We start from the raw sequence: 15,171 nt of genomic DNA, 5'->3' as shown, positions 1-15,171 counted from the left end.
TCGCAGTGGGGGCGCGCTGCGCTGCGAGGGGTGTTCTCTGAGGCTTCTGTGTTGCAGGCACCCAGAGTATGGAAATGTACGGATTTAGGTAACAAAAATCACCATAAGTTTCTCTTTAGACTCAGACAGGAATTCTTTGAACTTTAATAAAGAATGTCTGCCTGTTTTAAATTGAAATAAAAGGAAAAGTAACTTGAAAGTAGTCAATAACTACCAAAACCAAACGTTTGTCTTTCATTTGAAGAAAATGCCAGCTAGTGCAAGCAATTCTGTAAAAGAATAATTCTACACAGATCCTGTATCAGCTGCTTTGATGAGGTTGTCTTTAAGATTATATCCCATCTTTCGTTAAACAGAGGTTGTGTCGTATCAGTAAGAGATGTGTGCTTGATTTCAGTTCAGATGCAGGCCATGTTGCAAGAGTCGGTGTGTTTTAACAGCAGAAAGTGATGCGATTTTGGATTTGAAATTGCTTGCCAAACAAAACCGAAAAGCTCTTGTAGACATTCTTTAAGACTTAGGCTAACTTTTTAAAAAGTATTTTAGTTTCTATCCTGAACAGAACAGTGAATCCAAACTACTGAACTAACCTAATGCCAAACCACCTTTTTCATACCAGGAAGGGACTGAGAATGGTTCTCAAATAAAGGGGAAAATTAGCTCCTGCGAGCAAACCTGAAAGTTGTTCTCTTCTACTTGTTGAAAAGGAAAACTGAAGATCTTCTCGGAATATTTTTCAAGGTATATTCCTAAAAATGTTGGGTGCTGTTTTCTGCAGAACTTGGGGCATAACAAAGCTCATAGTACAAGCAGTATTTTGGTTTTGTTTGAATATTAGATTTCTGAAACTGATTTTAAAATACTGCACATGCTGCGTAATTTAAACTAGTATCTCAAAGGACTACCATCAACATACTAAAAGAGCAAAACACAATCTAACATGTGCTCCTAGCCTCACACAAACCATGATAAAGAAAACATTACATCAGCATAACCAACCCAGCCTGTTTTGGAGTGGGAGATGATGAAACTCTATCTATGTAAATAACCTATATGGCTTTTCACCAATATATTCTCCTTAAAGTAGTTTGTGCAAGGACAGCCAGTTGCAACAAAAATATCTGCTGCCAAAAGTGTTAACTCATTAGCTCCTGAAATTTGATTATGTTTCTTTTTAAGTCCTCTATAACTTGTGGAGCAAGGTTGCCACTCTGCAAGGGGAAAAGATTTTTTTTATGAATTACTTGTTACAGCTCTCATCATTACCCTTAGAAACTTATGCTCCTTATATTTGGGACAGGATTGAAAAGTTGTGGATAGTCTCCTCATCAGAGTGATGAGATGATGCCCTCTGAGACAGCGTATCTCGGGTAGCTTTTACACTGCTGTCAGAAGAAATTAGAGACACAGTCAACACTTCTGGGACTTGGCCCAGCATCCTTCAGCACATCTGAGCAGCAGCCAAACCAGAACTGGCTTCAGCGTCTTTGTACTCAACTCATCTTCCCCGGGGAACAGACAAAGCACTTCAGTTTCCCCTCAGCACTCCTGGTTCTGCTGCGCTTCCCTGTGCCCTGACAGCGCTGCCTTCCCATCCTGGTTGGAGGAGAGTCCTTCTTCTGCAGGGCTTGTTTGGAGCTGACTGGCAGGAAAGCTCCCGTTCCTTGTCACAGAGGTGCCTTGGAGGAAAATGGTGTGCTGCGTTACCTTCTTGGTAGTCTGCCATATCAGCCCCTTTTCACCTGTCTTTCAGGGCAGTGCGTGTCATTGATCTTGTGATTTGCACAGTCCTGTGGGTGCATTTCACACTGCCTTTAATTTGAACCTATATAGTGGTACCCTCGTTGGCCCCGTGCCATCAGTTGCCTTCAGGTGACATTATTTCTAAGTCATATACAGCTGATTTTGTGAACTCATGACTTTGCAGGCTGTTGATTTGTGCATTCTTCTTTACTGATATAGGTATATTTTCCTTTATGTCTTTTAAGCAATAAGCTGCTTCTTCAGTCTCACATTTCCCAGTTCATCCAATATATTTTTTCCACAGCTGACTTTCAATTCTTCAACTATTTGCTTGTTTCCTGCTCAAGATTAGCTTTAAAGGCACAAACTTAAGAGAAAAATGACTTGAGTTTGTCCGTGTAATCGTTGTGCATCAGCGTGCATACGTTCAAGCCTTCCCTTGAACCGAGGGGCGCAGAGGCAGTCACTGGCAAGCAGACGATATTCACGTTGCGGTCCGGTGTCAGTCGGCCAGCACAGCGTCTCTTCCTTCAAAGGGACCTGAACTTACGTCAAATTAACGACGGGAGACAAGGTGACGGGGCCCGGAGCGCGAGGCCCGCCGTAACGTCCAGCCGTAGCACCTCGGCCCCACCGTCAAGGCCCCACCGGCCCCGCTGGCCCGGCAGCGCTGGCGGAAGCCGCCTCGGCGTGAAGCGAGGCCACAGACCACCCGCCGCCGCCCCGACCCCGCCGGGCCCTCGCACCCAGCCCCGGCAGAAGGCGCCCGGCCTGGGGGCTGCCGCGGGCGCTCCCCAGCTCGGGAGGCGTCACCCTGGGGGCAGGTGACGGCGTCGAGGCCCGGGAGATCCGAGCGGGGCTGGGCGTCCCCGGCCGGGAGCAGGCGGGGTCCAGCCCTGCAGGGTGGGGGGCGGCTGGCTGGAGCCCCACGGCAGTGTGGGGCCGGAGCCGCAGCCGTCCCCGGCGGTATCTGTAGTCAGGGCCCTTTCCCCAGGGGCAGGGGCTTTCTGCCAGCCGCCGGCCTCCAAATGCTGCGGCTGTTTCGTGGGTAATTTGGTTAACTGAGTAATTGCGGGAGTTCGGGCAGGGTGGGAGGAAGGAGTTGGCGGATGGTCATGAGGCCGCTCCCTTGAGGTGCTCTGGAAGCATAAAATACAGTCTGGAAAATGAATCCCAGACCCACCGGCAAAGAGGGGGCTTGAGCAGCACATGGCAGTGTGAAATAGCCAGCCGGGGGCCTGGGGAGGAAGGAGGGGATCGCTGATGGGCTGCTGGAGGCAAGCCATAGCGCCTGGTGCTGGACTCGGGCCTTGACACTTGGCCTCTGGCGGCTTCCCAGCGCCAGGGCTGGCTGCTGTGGCAAGTAAGGTGTTGGGGTTGCCTGTTGCCCTGTGGTCGTTTAAAGTCATTCACTGAGAAGAGAAGAGACAGGGAGCTCACAGCTGGAGGCATGGTTGTGTTAAGGCATGTTTAGGTACTGCTGCATGTGTGCTTTTCATAGATGCATTGAGGCCACCTGGTCCCATGACAGGGTTTTGTGTTATAAAAATGTGCTACATGTGCTCAGCATATAATTTTCAAATCTTCATAGCTTCATTTGAAAGCATGTACATGGCAAACATAGTATTACTCCTTGAGCAGGAGCTGTATTGTTTTACATAGGAGAAGATTTGAACTATATTTACTAAGATGTATGTTGTTCAATTTGAATAACTCAAGACTTAGTCCTTGGAAAGAGTGCAACTGAGACAAAAAAGCTATTGCTGTTTCTCCCTCCACCCTGGTTATTCATTCTACCCTTTGATTTATTGCATAATTCTCTGATGAGCTAAAGAGATCATTTCAGCTTTAACCAACCTTTTAATCTTGTAATTAAACCAAATAGTTTCAAAATCGATTATTCTCTGCAATACGTAATATAAATGATTACTGTTTTGAAGGTCAGATCTAGCATTTTGAAATCAGAAACTTCTATCTCTCATCAACAGGCTTAAAAATGTACCTGAAAACATAATTGTGTGTCTTGGATCATTACGCTTACCAAGTGTATGAGTGTACTTAGGTTCTCAGGTTACTTTAATTCGAACAGCTCTTAAAGAAGCGTGTGTAACCAAGTGCCTCACAGTAATAGTGTTCTATACTAGCTCTAGCAACTAAAATAAGTGAATGGCTTGGATATTTTGAGGAATTAGTAATGCAGTTTTTTTCAGTATTAGTGTGCTGTATATTTTTTACATCCATCCATCCATCCATCCATCCATCCATTTAAATCTTTTGTTACTATGATTAGGAAGCTTTTCAAGGCAGGATCATTAGGGCCTTCCATTAGCGCAGTTGTACTCATGTTTGCCTAATACAGTGCATTCTTAACCTCACAGGAGCTTTTTAACATCATCACAGCATAAATGATGATAAAGTATGTTTCTTAAATGTTTCTGTGACATACCCTACTCATTTAAACTGCCAATCTGGAGTAAAATTTAATAGACTCTCAAGATGAATAATAATTGAGAAATATTTTGGGTATGTATGTGCGTATATATATATTTATATGTTTTACTACCAAAGGAAACTGAAGCTTTACTAACTGGAGGGGAAAAAAACCCAACTTTTATTTTTCTTCTGCGTTTTCTAGGGTCTTTCTGTAACTCTGGCACAGATGCTGTAAGACCACCAGTGATGGCTAAGTATTTTACTTCTTTATTGCTGAAAGGGGCTGAAGCATTTAGACAGGAGTTGGCTGATCAGGCCAAACAACACAGTATCACAGTAGTCAATGTAACAGCAAAAGTGGCCTCCGTTGGAGAAAATGGTAAGAACTGTTTTCACATTGTGACACAAGTATTTGTCCTGTAAATGTTTTGTCTGTTTGATTCATTTTGTTTGTCAGTGTCAATGTCTGATGCAATTTGTTGTCAAATGTCAAAACATTCAGTCTGTTTTGTCTGACTGATTCATAGTCATGTAGCAAATAGCTTAGCTATCAGGTATTTAAGATACATGTTGTGAATAGTAAAACTATTGTTTAAAAAATATACGGTCAAAGGTTTTTTTGTGAAAGTGTATTTATACAAGAAAAGATGACTGCTCTTAAATTGCGTGCTGTCTTATTTTTAAGAAAAGTCTGCATAGATGGCTTTTCCGTAGAACTGGTTGCTAAATATAGTTTCTGGGGCATTTGTGATGTGCCCCAGAAAATTAACTCCATCCCAGCCAGAGCCGGTACACTGTCTCACTTTGGGTTGTGATCATGCTGAATCATGTAAACCAGGCATTTTTGAGTTACTGGTAATCACATAACTGAAAACCTTGCCATAGAAAGCACAAGCAGAAAGAGTGACGGTTGGTATCAACTAGGTGTGTAATATTCTTCTCTCCTAGCCGACATTCTACTGATGTCTCAGGACATACTGTTAGAAATAGCTATACAGCTGGAATAATAAATCGAATCCTGTACTTAGAGAAGTCAGTATGAGCTTTGCCGCTGTTTTCACACAGCCATCTTAGTTTTCCTATGGGTTTCAAGGTTACATCCTTTGGACATAAAAATAGAGTGGTATGGTTAATGCAGAAGGACAGATACAGTACAGGAACACTGGCTACTTCAGAAAATGTTTTTTATATGTGCTGCTTATATTTCATGAAGGGTGTTTGAACTGTGTATCCAAATATTGTTTGGTTCCCTAAAATGTCCCCTTTTTTCTTTTTCTTTTTTTTTTTTTTTTAATTTCTAAACCTGTGCCTATGTTCTGCAAATATTTGCATAATGTCTTTTTATCTCTAAGTCTGGGACTAGGCCTGTTTTGCACTTTTTGCCATACATGATGTTAATTATTTTTTTTTGCAGACAGTATGTTAGCTTGAAACCTCCAGGTTAAGGGCTGGGCATGAATTCCAAATCTTACTAGTAAAACTATTTCTCTCCATGTGTTGTTGATTCTTTTTCAATCATCCACAGAGCTGTGTAAATACCAACATGGGTAACCATTATTTAAAGGTAAAAATCTCAGGATTGACTTTCCTGAAATGAAACATATGTTTGAATTTTATTTCAACTGAGGTTTCAGAAGTTTTATTTCAGTTCCAGGCTGCTTATGGAAATTCTTCATGGTGTAAGAAATTCAAGCTTTAATCCTTAGGATTACTTTTTTGAGAATACTGTTTCTTCTTTTGTAGTGTTATGTAAAACAGAGGCTGTAAATAGCTGTCTAATGGTCCCAGAGCCCTCAGAACAGCCCAGAAAACTTTACCAAAGGCATTCTGTTGCTCGTTACATTCTCAACTGTTGCTGTCCTCTTACTAGAAGCTTACCAAGATAAATAAATTGGAACATGAAGTCAATACATATCTAGAGTCATGCCATTCTGAAATGGGGAAACTGGCCAAGATACCAAGATATATCTAAATAAATATCAGATATTTATCTGATAGCTGAAGAAACTGAAAGATCTCCACTAAAGGGGGGGGTGTGTGTACATATATATATATATATATATAGTTCTGTGTAGAAGCCAGAAGACTGGACACTTCTGTGTCTCAAAAATATAAGGTGCCTCAAAAAGATGTGGTTCAAGAGTAAGAAGCTTACTGCTCATGTAACATAGGCTAAATCCAAGGAGCAGGATATGTTACAGTGCAGCCATTACAGTATTTCAGTGTAGTATTACTCATCTTTCTGGCTCTGACACCCAAGACAGAGCTTCTTTTATCCTTGGCAAGTGTCAACTGTCTGTCTTGACCTCAGAAACTAGTGCCATTCTCTGATGTTATGTACCATTCCTCGGAATGTCATCATGGTTTTGGGCACTCAGGGCTTCTCCTTGAACTTAAGTGAAGATGTGACTGGAGTGGGATAGTCATGCCACTGACCTTCAGATGTTTTAACTTGGGCTTCCTGTAGAGCCAGTGGTGAGAAATGCTCAGAATAGTTTCAGGCCTAAGTTAAACTCTTGTTCTTTCCAGTTATGCTACATGGTACAGCTAAGCAATATAACCATAACCTGAATTGCCCCCTGGAGGAACCTTGCTTTCTAGCCGCTTAGTTTAGATGTTAAATTTAATGTCTAATATTGGGTAACACAGTTATCCTAAAGCATGATAAAAGGGCAAGGAATTAACATTTAGAAAACAAATTTCTTAACCAGTCACATCTTTAAAGGACTTGAAAATAATGGCTCTTTGACAATAACAAATGGCCCAGGGCATTTCCTGTTTTGGTCTGAGCTCATCTTCCTTTTTTTTTCTTTTGTAAGCTTATGTTTTAGTAGTATTTCAGGCTGGCCATTGCCCATCCTGTAGGAAAAACAGAAGGCAGGGAGCTTAATACACACTAGACATCTGCCCTGCATAGAATGAAGTCATACTCCTGAAAAGAAGAGCCTGTATTTGTGCCATGCGATGGGACTACAGTGTTCTTTGCAGTCCTTGAAGAGAAGCACAGTCTTCTTCCCTGAAAGTGCACCAGCAGATGAAAGATGATGAAAACTCATGAAGTCTCTGTTGCTTCTCAAAGGGTTGATTAATGAGCAGCTAGTTTTTTAAACATGTTTTTATACCATTATTTTCAGCCAAATCAGCAAGTAGATCCATGTGGCCAAACAGGTGCTGGGACAGCAGAAGAGCAGGCAGAAATGCTGGTGGGACAAAAGAGCAGGGCTGCTTCTCATCTATTAGGCAGTCTTAGATTGGCTAAATTGCTTCTGAAGTTGCATCTTTGGCAATTCTTCAGCAAGGAGTCAAATATGCAGGAGGCTGGCTGGATTGCAGCCTTTGGGCATATCCAGACTTGCAGAGTTAGAGAGAGTATTTCCAAATGTTGTTCAGCATAAAGTTCTCCATTTAATGCTGCCCTGATGTTGTCACAACATGCTGCAGCCAAGGATGAGAAGAGTTTTGAAGCAGGCCAGGCTTCCTTACTGAAAGTTTGCTCACAGCTGAAATCTGAAGAAATTGAAAGGTTTCCACTGAAATGATGAGTGTTACCAAGCACTGGCTGATCTGACCCTCTGTAGTCAGAATAAACCCCATTTTGCAAAAACTGAGCTGTAAACAGCAAAATTCTGTTGTTAGTAATTCAGTTTTGTGCATCTGAGTTTCCCTTTGCTGTTTCAACAGATTATAGGATCTGACTGCAGTTCCAGTCAGGTGCTTTTGTATAGTGTTGCCAAGTACTGTCATGTACTGCATCACGTATGTGGGTGCACTGAAGAATACACAGACATTTATAAAGCACCGTAAGATCTTTCTGGGTGAATGGCGTTATAAACCTAAGATAATTATTCCAACAATCCAAAAATTCTGTATAAAGCAGATTTTGGCATTGTGAAAAGAAACAAAACATGCAACAATTTAGGGGTAAGGGAGGAATCCTTTTATTTTAAGGATAATATTAGTATAAAGTTAGAAATGAGTAATTTTCTAACTCATTTCTAACTGGGTGACTCATGCTCTTGGCAAATTAATTATCCAAGACAAATGATTCAGAAATAGATGCTATAGTTTTATTATTTTTTTAATCAGATGGCTATTGCTGTTACAAATAAACATGAGGCTTGATTTCAGGTATAACAAATGTAGCTATACGCTGCAAATTATGCCACAGTGCTGCTTGAGTATGTGTTACACATGCCAATTTTTCTTATCTGATGTTTTGGTTTCAGTTTTAGGTGAATGCTGTAGTAGCTACTGGGTGTCTAAAGCAGCTGTGGCCACCAAGAATCTCAGCAGTGAACTTTGACAAGGGAAGTCTAATGTGGTATGTATTTCTTTCCATACAGGAACTGTGATTTATTAAAGCCTCATCACAGGAACATTCCTATGAACAAACTTTTCACCTCAGAATTCTTAATAAATTGTTTGATGAATATTATTGAGAACATTGACATGGGGATGATAGAAGATCCATGCCATCTTTGCTTGGGATGGATATATTGTATTGTTGGCTGTAACCCCCTGTCTCTGTTCTCTTTCTTTTTTTCTCCCTGCCCTGCCCCTCTTCCTTGGCTGCAGTTTGTAAGGGAATATCACAATGCAGGTCTGATCTGTTGAAACCACAGCTAATGCCCATGCCTGCCTCTGATGGGAAGAGAACACAGACCACAAGTTTGGGATTTCTGGCCTCTTTTTAGGCAAGTCTGTTGCTTATCTTCCCCTTTGCCCCCCAGTTCCCTTTGTTCCTGCCCTTCCTCTGTATCATTAATTCATATCAAAGTTCAGTGTTATTGGTTGCTGGGAACGCAGTTTCATTTGGCTATACGTACACTCTTCCCTAAAAAAAGTCAGATACTACCTCCACATTGCATGTTCATCGTGCAGTGAAAATATGGAGCATGATTTTATTGTAGTAGTTCTGAATGATTTTCAGCTGAAGTAATGAAGAGGAAAGTCAGGCACATTTTTGTGAGGTGTTCATGTTTCTCGACTATGATTCTTAAATTGGAAGTTTTGAGTTTTTAATAACATTAGAAATTATTCATGTTCATTGCAGATACCTATACATCCTTATTCTTAAAAGGTAGGATATTTGCTAGCATAGCTGAAATTATTCCTGTAGTGAGACAGGAGAATGTCTAAGGAAAACTGCATTGAGTAATAGTTTCTATTCTCTTTATTTTGTTCAGTTGTAAATATAGTAGACAACAGATGAAATAGCTATTGACGTAGAGAATAACACAAATTACGTCAAACAAGGACTTCGAACAGCGTGTTTTGAGGTCAGTAACCTGTGTGCCTAGAACTTTGGTCACACTGGTGACAGCCAGTTGACATAACTTATGTGGATGTACATGCAAAGATAAATAGGTAGCTTTTTGCTGAATTTTCCAAGCAGAACAGCAAGATGTCAGTGAAGGTGTATGTTTCTAATAGGCTCAAGGTGCTTCAACAAAGGAAGCTGTTATAGGTAAATTCTCAAATTGATGTGAGACAGGGCCAATAAAAATTCCAATTGTTTATTTAGCAAGCGGCAACAAGCAAAACAGCGCTGGGCGGCCGGGGAGTTCAACTCCACCAACGGCGCGCACTTTCCAAGTTTTTTCGTCTTGCTTATGTGTTACAAAGTGATGTATATTAATGAAACTCTCATATATATTCATAATCTATCCCCGCCTACCCCCGCTTCATATTTTAATGAGGTTTCTCTGCGAAGTAAACTTCAACAGTTCTGGGCGGTGGTCGCAGAGTCCTGAATAGTGGTCGTAGAGATGAAGTATCTCCTCTTCCTCGCCGTTGAACTTTTCACCCCAAGGTTCTGCGCAGCCTCTGTAGTTCTCTGACATGTCTCTGCTTGCCTCTTGTCTCTACATGTCTCTGTTAAAGCTCTGATAAGGACGCACCACTATATCTTCTACCTACCCCCTACACAGCCTTGATTTATTATGTTAGTTAAGCTAAGGCTTGCTGTTAGTCGGTTAGTTTTATACAATGTAGCAATATTAGCTTTACATAGCTCAGGTGGTGATTTACTTCTCCATTGTTTTAACTGAATTTGATGAATAAATAGTTTACTATCTATCACAGAAGCCAATACTGATGAGTTAACTTGCTGAAACTGCAAGAGGTTTTTTTTGCTTGTTTGTTTGGTTTTTATACCTAAATGGATCCTGTTTTCAATAAACAGCATGAAGGAGGAGTCTTTCCAGGGCTCTGCCATATCAAATAGAAGACAGCATGTTCTGTCTGATGAAATGTAGGTTTGACTGCTAATCGGCCAACGCAAAGCACTGCTAAATTAATAGCCAATTTTGCTGAGAATACAACTTCTCAGGAACTGAAGGTGTTTCCTGAATCTGTGACTGGCTGAGAAAAATGGGAATTCCTTTTAAGAAAATCAGGATATTCTGATTTTTTCAAACAGAAGTCTTTCATATTTCCATGTCAGCACTGATCCTGCCTAGGCAAATGAGTTAAAAATCGGAGAATGACTCTGGAATACTGCAACTGAATTTTCCAGTTGGGGGGCATGGATATTTTAATTTTCATTTTGGGTCAAACTGATCCAAATACATGTTTCGGTTTGGAGGTGAGACCTGTCTGCAAGTCCTTTCTCAGCTCTCTCACTACTTTTTGTTTTAGCATTGTTGCTTTTGTTTCTTTAAATGGGAGATGAGAAGAGCAGTTATTCACACTTTATGAAGTGTCTGAAGACCTCTGGGTACAGAGCACTACATTAGTGCAAAGTATTTAAATGTAGAACTATGTCTTCTTCCTTTTTCCTTATGCCAGTCTGTGCTGTGACTGAAATCAGTCTGCTTACAATCAAATTTAATAGGGGCAGAGAATATTTTTTTTATGTTTTAACCACAGACTTTCTCATTCAGTGAAAGTAGGGTTCCAGCCTATTTCTCTCTGCAGGAAATTCATATATATATATTTTTTTAATGTTTTAATTGATTAGGTAGTTTTTGCTACTCCTATGAAAACAGTCATGATGTGTCTATCCAGTGCTGTTTGCATTTGCTTCAAAATGTGGGAATTAATCCATGCTAAAAATTACTTGGTTTATGTGTGCGTTGTTTAGTTTATATGTTCTGGGAGGATCTAAGGACTGAAAACTGGCAATAATAAGGAGGTCATAAATCAGGCAGCTTTTCTTGGTTTAGGATTTTAGGTCAGGCGTATCAATTCCAGCTTATGCTAGATTGCAGCTGTGCTTGTGAATGGAGACTAGATCATGTCATGTAATTTGTGGGGATTTTCTCACTTGCAATCCATGACCACTGATGCCTCATAACCACTGCAGCAGGGGTAGCTGTACCTTCCTGTCTGGTTTGTGTGCTTGTTCTCTTTCTTTTTTTCTTTCTTTCTTTTTTTTTTTTTTTTTTTCCTTCTAAGAGGAAATGAAATTAAGATAGATGTCTCCTTTGGTATTTTAAGTAAATTTTATAAAGGGAGGAAACGCAAATCAGTTGGTGCTTGCCACATATAGAGCAGTCAGACAAAAAGTATGAGGGGTTGATGTCTTAGCACTATCAGTTCTGTTTTCAGTGGATATACAGAGGTTTTGTAAACAAAAAAGGTATCTCTGTCTCCTGTTGTACAGGAGTTACACAATGCTTTTGTTTTCTTTTCCCGTGTGTGAAATGTCTGGCACCAAAGTAACTCCGAGGCTTCTTTATCTGACTTCTCTGTCAAAATTAAGGATAAATACAGCAAATTTGATTAGCAGTGTTCATGAGATCAAGGAGTCTGTTTTACCATTCTGGGTTAAAAAGAATGATAAATGTGTATAATTAGGACTTTATGTGTGTCAAAATAATGCTTTGGTCCCAAGGTGTTCAGTCATACGTTGTGAGATAATAGAACATCATCTATGCTCTGTGGTACTTGGCATATATGTTTCTTAGACCCTTTCAGGTTAATCATTGATTCAAAGAACTTGTTTCAATGACCCAGATGGTCTCTTTGAGTCTTAAATTCCCATTAGACCAAGTGTGTGTATTAGTTAGGTTTTATTGCAAGAAAACAAAGATTTTGGTGACACTAAGGTTCCTGCAGTGAAATGCAAGTTGCCTTCTGTGTGGGAGAGATCCTGGAAGTTCCTTTCTATTGTTTTGGGTTTTTTTCACAGTGTATCTAATGAAAAGACAGAAGTCTGTGTAGTTCTGTTTTTCTTTTTTTGTGTGTACATAGATTGTATTGACCTTGTGAAAACCTGAAAGCACTAAATTGGCCTCTTGAACAAAATGAAATGCATTTCACAGAACAGACTATTCCCTGTAGTATTTATTCTGAAAGGTCACCAGTCACAGAAACATCAGAGGATGTAACTATGGCAAACCAACCCAATGTTAGCATAATGTTTGGTTATTTCCCTTCTTTGTTACTAGGTAATTGGAGCCTTTAGGAACACATTTGTCATTTATAGCACAGCCCCTTCCTACACAAGACTCTGATTCTTTGCAAACATGGATAAAAAAGGTATTTTTAAAAAGATTAGCATTTGAGTTTTATTGTCTGTGGTTTCAGCTTAATTTCACAAGGACATATTAAATGTTGTTCAGCATCAAAAACCTAAGCAAATGTTTGTTTTATCTATCAGAAAGCAAAGTCATGTTGTTCAAGTACTAAAGTCTTAACTCTAGATTAGTTGTGGTGTTTGGACTTAACTCTGTGCTTAAATGCTCTTTCAGACATACACTTCCCTGCTACTGAAGGTGATTGAGGAGCAAAACCAAAGGTGTGGTGTGTTTCTGTTTTGCACCGATTCCCATCAGTGGACTAGTTTGGAAGAAGGAAAATAGAAGCTCTGTGACCTTTCTAGCCTCTGATGGACACTGTGTGTTCCCTCCTGGGTTAGAGGAGTAAGCCAGTTTTGTCTGGTTTGGAGGTATGTATGTCTAGCTAGAATAGTTCAGAGAGATGCTTTTTTTCCCTCTTCCACATACAGACATAGAAAGTCTGGTTCCCTGTTGTAATAAAACATATATGGTATTTGTTATTCAAATCTCAAGGGGAAAAAGAAGTTGTAGTCAGGATGTTGTGGCCGAACAGTTTTGTAATTCTCTTATGTAAATAAGAAATAAGATATATGTATATAGTTTCTATTGTTAAAATCAGTTGTTAGAAGGGAGCTAAAATGGCCCCCATCTCCAAGCCACTACAAAAACACTTGTGCTGAGTCATCCCCCCTTCTGTGACGGAAACCTGAGAAAAGCCCGCAAAAACAGGAGAAAAGCCCGGGAAACTTGTTTACAACTTTGCAGACCCCTCAGGGTACGCCCATCATGAATATGGATGAAGCCTACACTATAAAGGGACTCAGTGCTGTCCTGTAAGGTGTGTGTCTTGGTAGAGCAGAGACTCCCGGCACACCCAGCGCTGTTTTGCTCACTCGCCGCTTGCTAATAAAATTTTATTCATCACTAAAAATTGAGAAGTGGTTATTTCCCACTAAATTACAATTAATCAATAACACCTGTTCTTATCTGATTCATAATCATTAATATCCATGGGAATTTCGTGTCAGCATTTAAACTCTGGGAATACAGACCAACGCAAGTGAAAAACCTCCATGCAGCTGAGTACTGATAGGAGAACCAGTTTCTCCTCCTCTTCAGATGTGGTAGTGCTGAATAAGGAAGAGCGAGTCTTTTGTAATTGTCAGCCATTCTGTTACTGTCTTTCAAAGTGCTTGTTTTGAAGCTGTTACTTCCCTCCTGATGGCATTATGAAGGTCCATATAAAAATGCTGAGTTGGAAAAAAAGTGAAGACATTCAGCCGAGCAAAACCAGTAGTTTACATACATGAGGGTAATTGTCTGTGGGGGAGCAGTCAGGAACAAAGGCTTTTCTCTACCAAGTTCTCTCTACCAAATGCTCTGTCACTTGTTACAATCATTTTTATGATGATGAACAGTAATTCTCAATCTCTGGGTTGTTAACTTGCCTGTTTTTCAATTACATTTTGTATATTTAAGTTTGATAGTTAAAGATAAGCAGCAGTACACTGAGCCAAATACTTAGGTACAAGGTAGAGTGGATGGGAGCAAAGGACAGTGTATTTGAAATGAGATTTTTAGCTTTTTTACATACCTAATAGTTTGAATCAATTACCTGGCTTTTCCTTTTTTACAAACTCTCTGCAGAATAGAACTTATGGCATGGAAAAGAGATGATTCACCTCTTAACACCTACTTTATCTTCACTGGCTTGTAATCCTAAGCAATAATCAAGGACTAGATTCTAAATGTTTACTAATTTGTGGAGTTTATTTGAAATGTCTGAACTAAGGCACTGAAGGTTTTTGTTTCCTACCAAAGATGGGCAACCAACAGCTCTGCCAGGGATCAGTTAAAGTTGTGGAGAGTAAATGCACCTGCAAATTAAGTTGTGATTGTCTAGTTGGACACAGAGAAACAGAGGTATCGGCAGGAAAAGCTTTAGAAGGAAAAGGTTCTTGCTGTTTTGTGACTGCTGCATGCTTTTTTTCAGTTGGGATGAAAGACGGCAACCACAATCTCTAACCACATCTCAGCACTGCCAGAGAATAACTGTAGAAACCACTTGGGCCACGACAAAGTCTGGCCGCAGGGATGGGCAGGCTGGTAAGACCAGGATACACCTGTGTACTCTTCTGACTGTTATTCCCTAGTCTTGGCTATTGTTGTTATGTTCTAGTCCAGACAGCTTTTTCCAGGTAGCGTTCATACCTCCTTTCCTGGACATTCAGCTTGGCACTTAGGCCAGGAGATCTATCTATGCCCTATTTGTCATCAGTGAAGTGAAAGAACATGCCTCCTGAGGGCTGTTCAGACTGCCAAAGCTAAACTCCCGCTTAGACAGGAGTGCCTTTCTCCATCTTTCTCATCCTTGATGAAAGTGAAGGGGAGATGAGCTTCAACTCTGTGCAGGGGAACCGGGCTTTTTATTAAATCAACAGGTTTTGTTTAAGTGTCACAGAAGGCATAATTGAAAGGAGCCTGCACTGGG

The 15,171-nt window shown here is 40.5% G+C and overlaps 1 long non-coding RNA gene across 2 annotated transcripts; it reads left to right on the top strand.

Annotated features, from left to right (window-relative positions):
* Nucleotides 1–628: 628 nt before the first annotated feature.
* LOC141939011 (uncharacterized) lies at nt 629–14,707 on the top strand. 2 transcript variants are annotated; one of them, XR_012627449.1, is made up of 6 exons: nt 629–741; nt 4,379–4,555; nt 8,403–8,497; nt 8,752–8,870; nt 12,873–13,069; nt 14,674–14,707. It is a non-coding gene; the product is annotated as an uncharacterized LOC141939011 (long non-coding RNA). The 2 variants fall into 2 exon arrangements; XR_012627448.1 differs by lacking the exon at nt 14,674–14,707 and having other exon boundaries at nt 12,873–13,635.
* Nucleotides 14,708–15,171: the final 464 nt, after the last annotated feature.

This window comes from Strix uralensis, unplaced genomic scaffold (genome assembly GCF_047716275.1).
Source record: "Strix uralensis isolate ZFMK-TIS-50842 unplaced genomic scaffold, bStrUra1 scaffold_498, whole genome shotgun sequence".
Lineage (NCBI taxonomy): Eukaryota > Metazoa > Chordata > Aves > Strigiformes > Strigidae > Strix > Strix uralensis.
The sequence above is the reverse complement of the archived record's forward strand: the minus strand, read 5'-3'. Positions and strand labels throughout refer to the sequence as shown.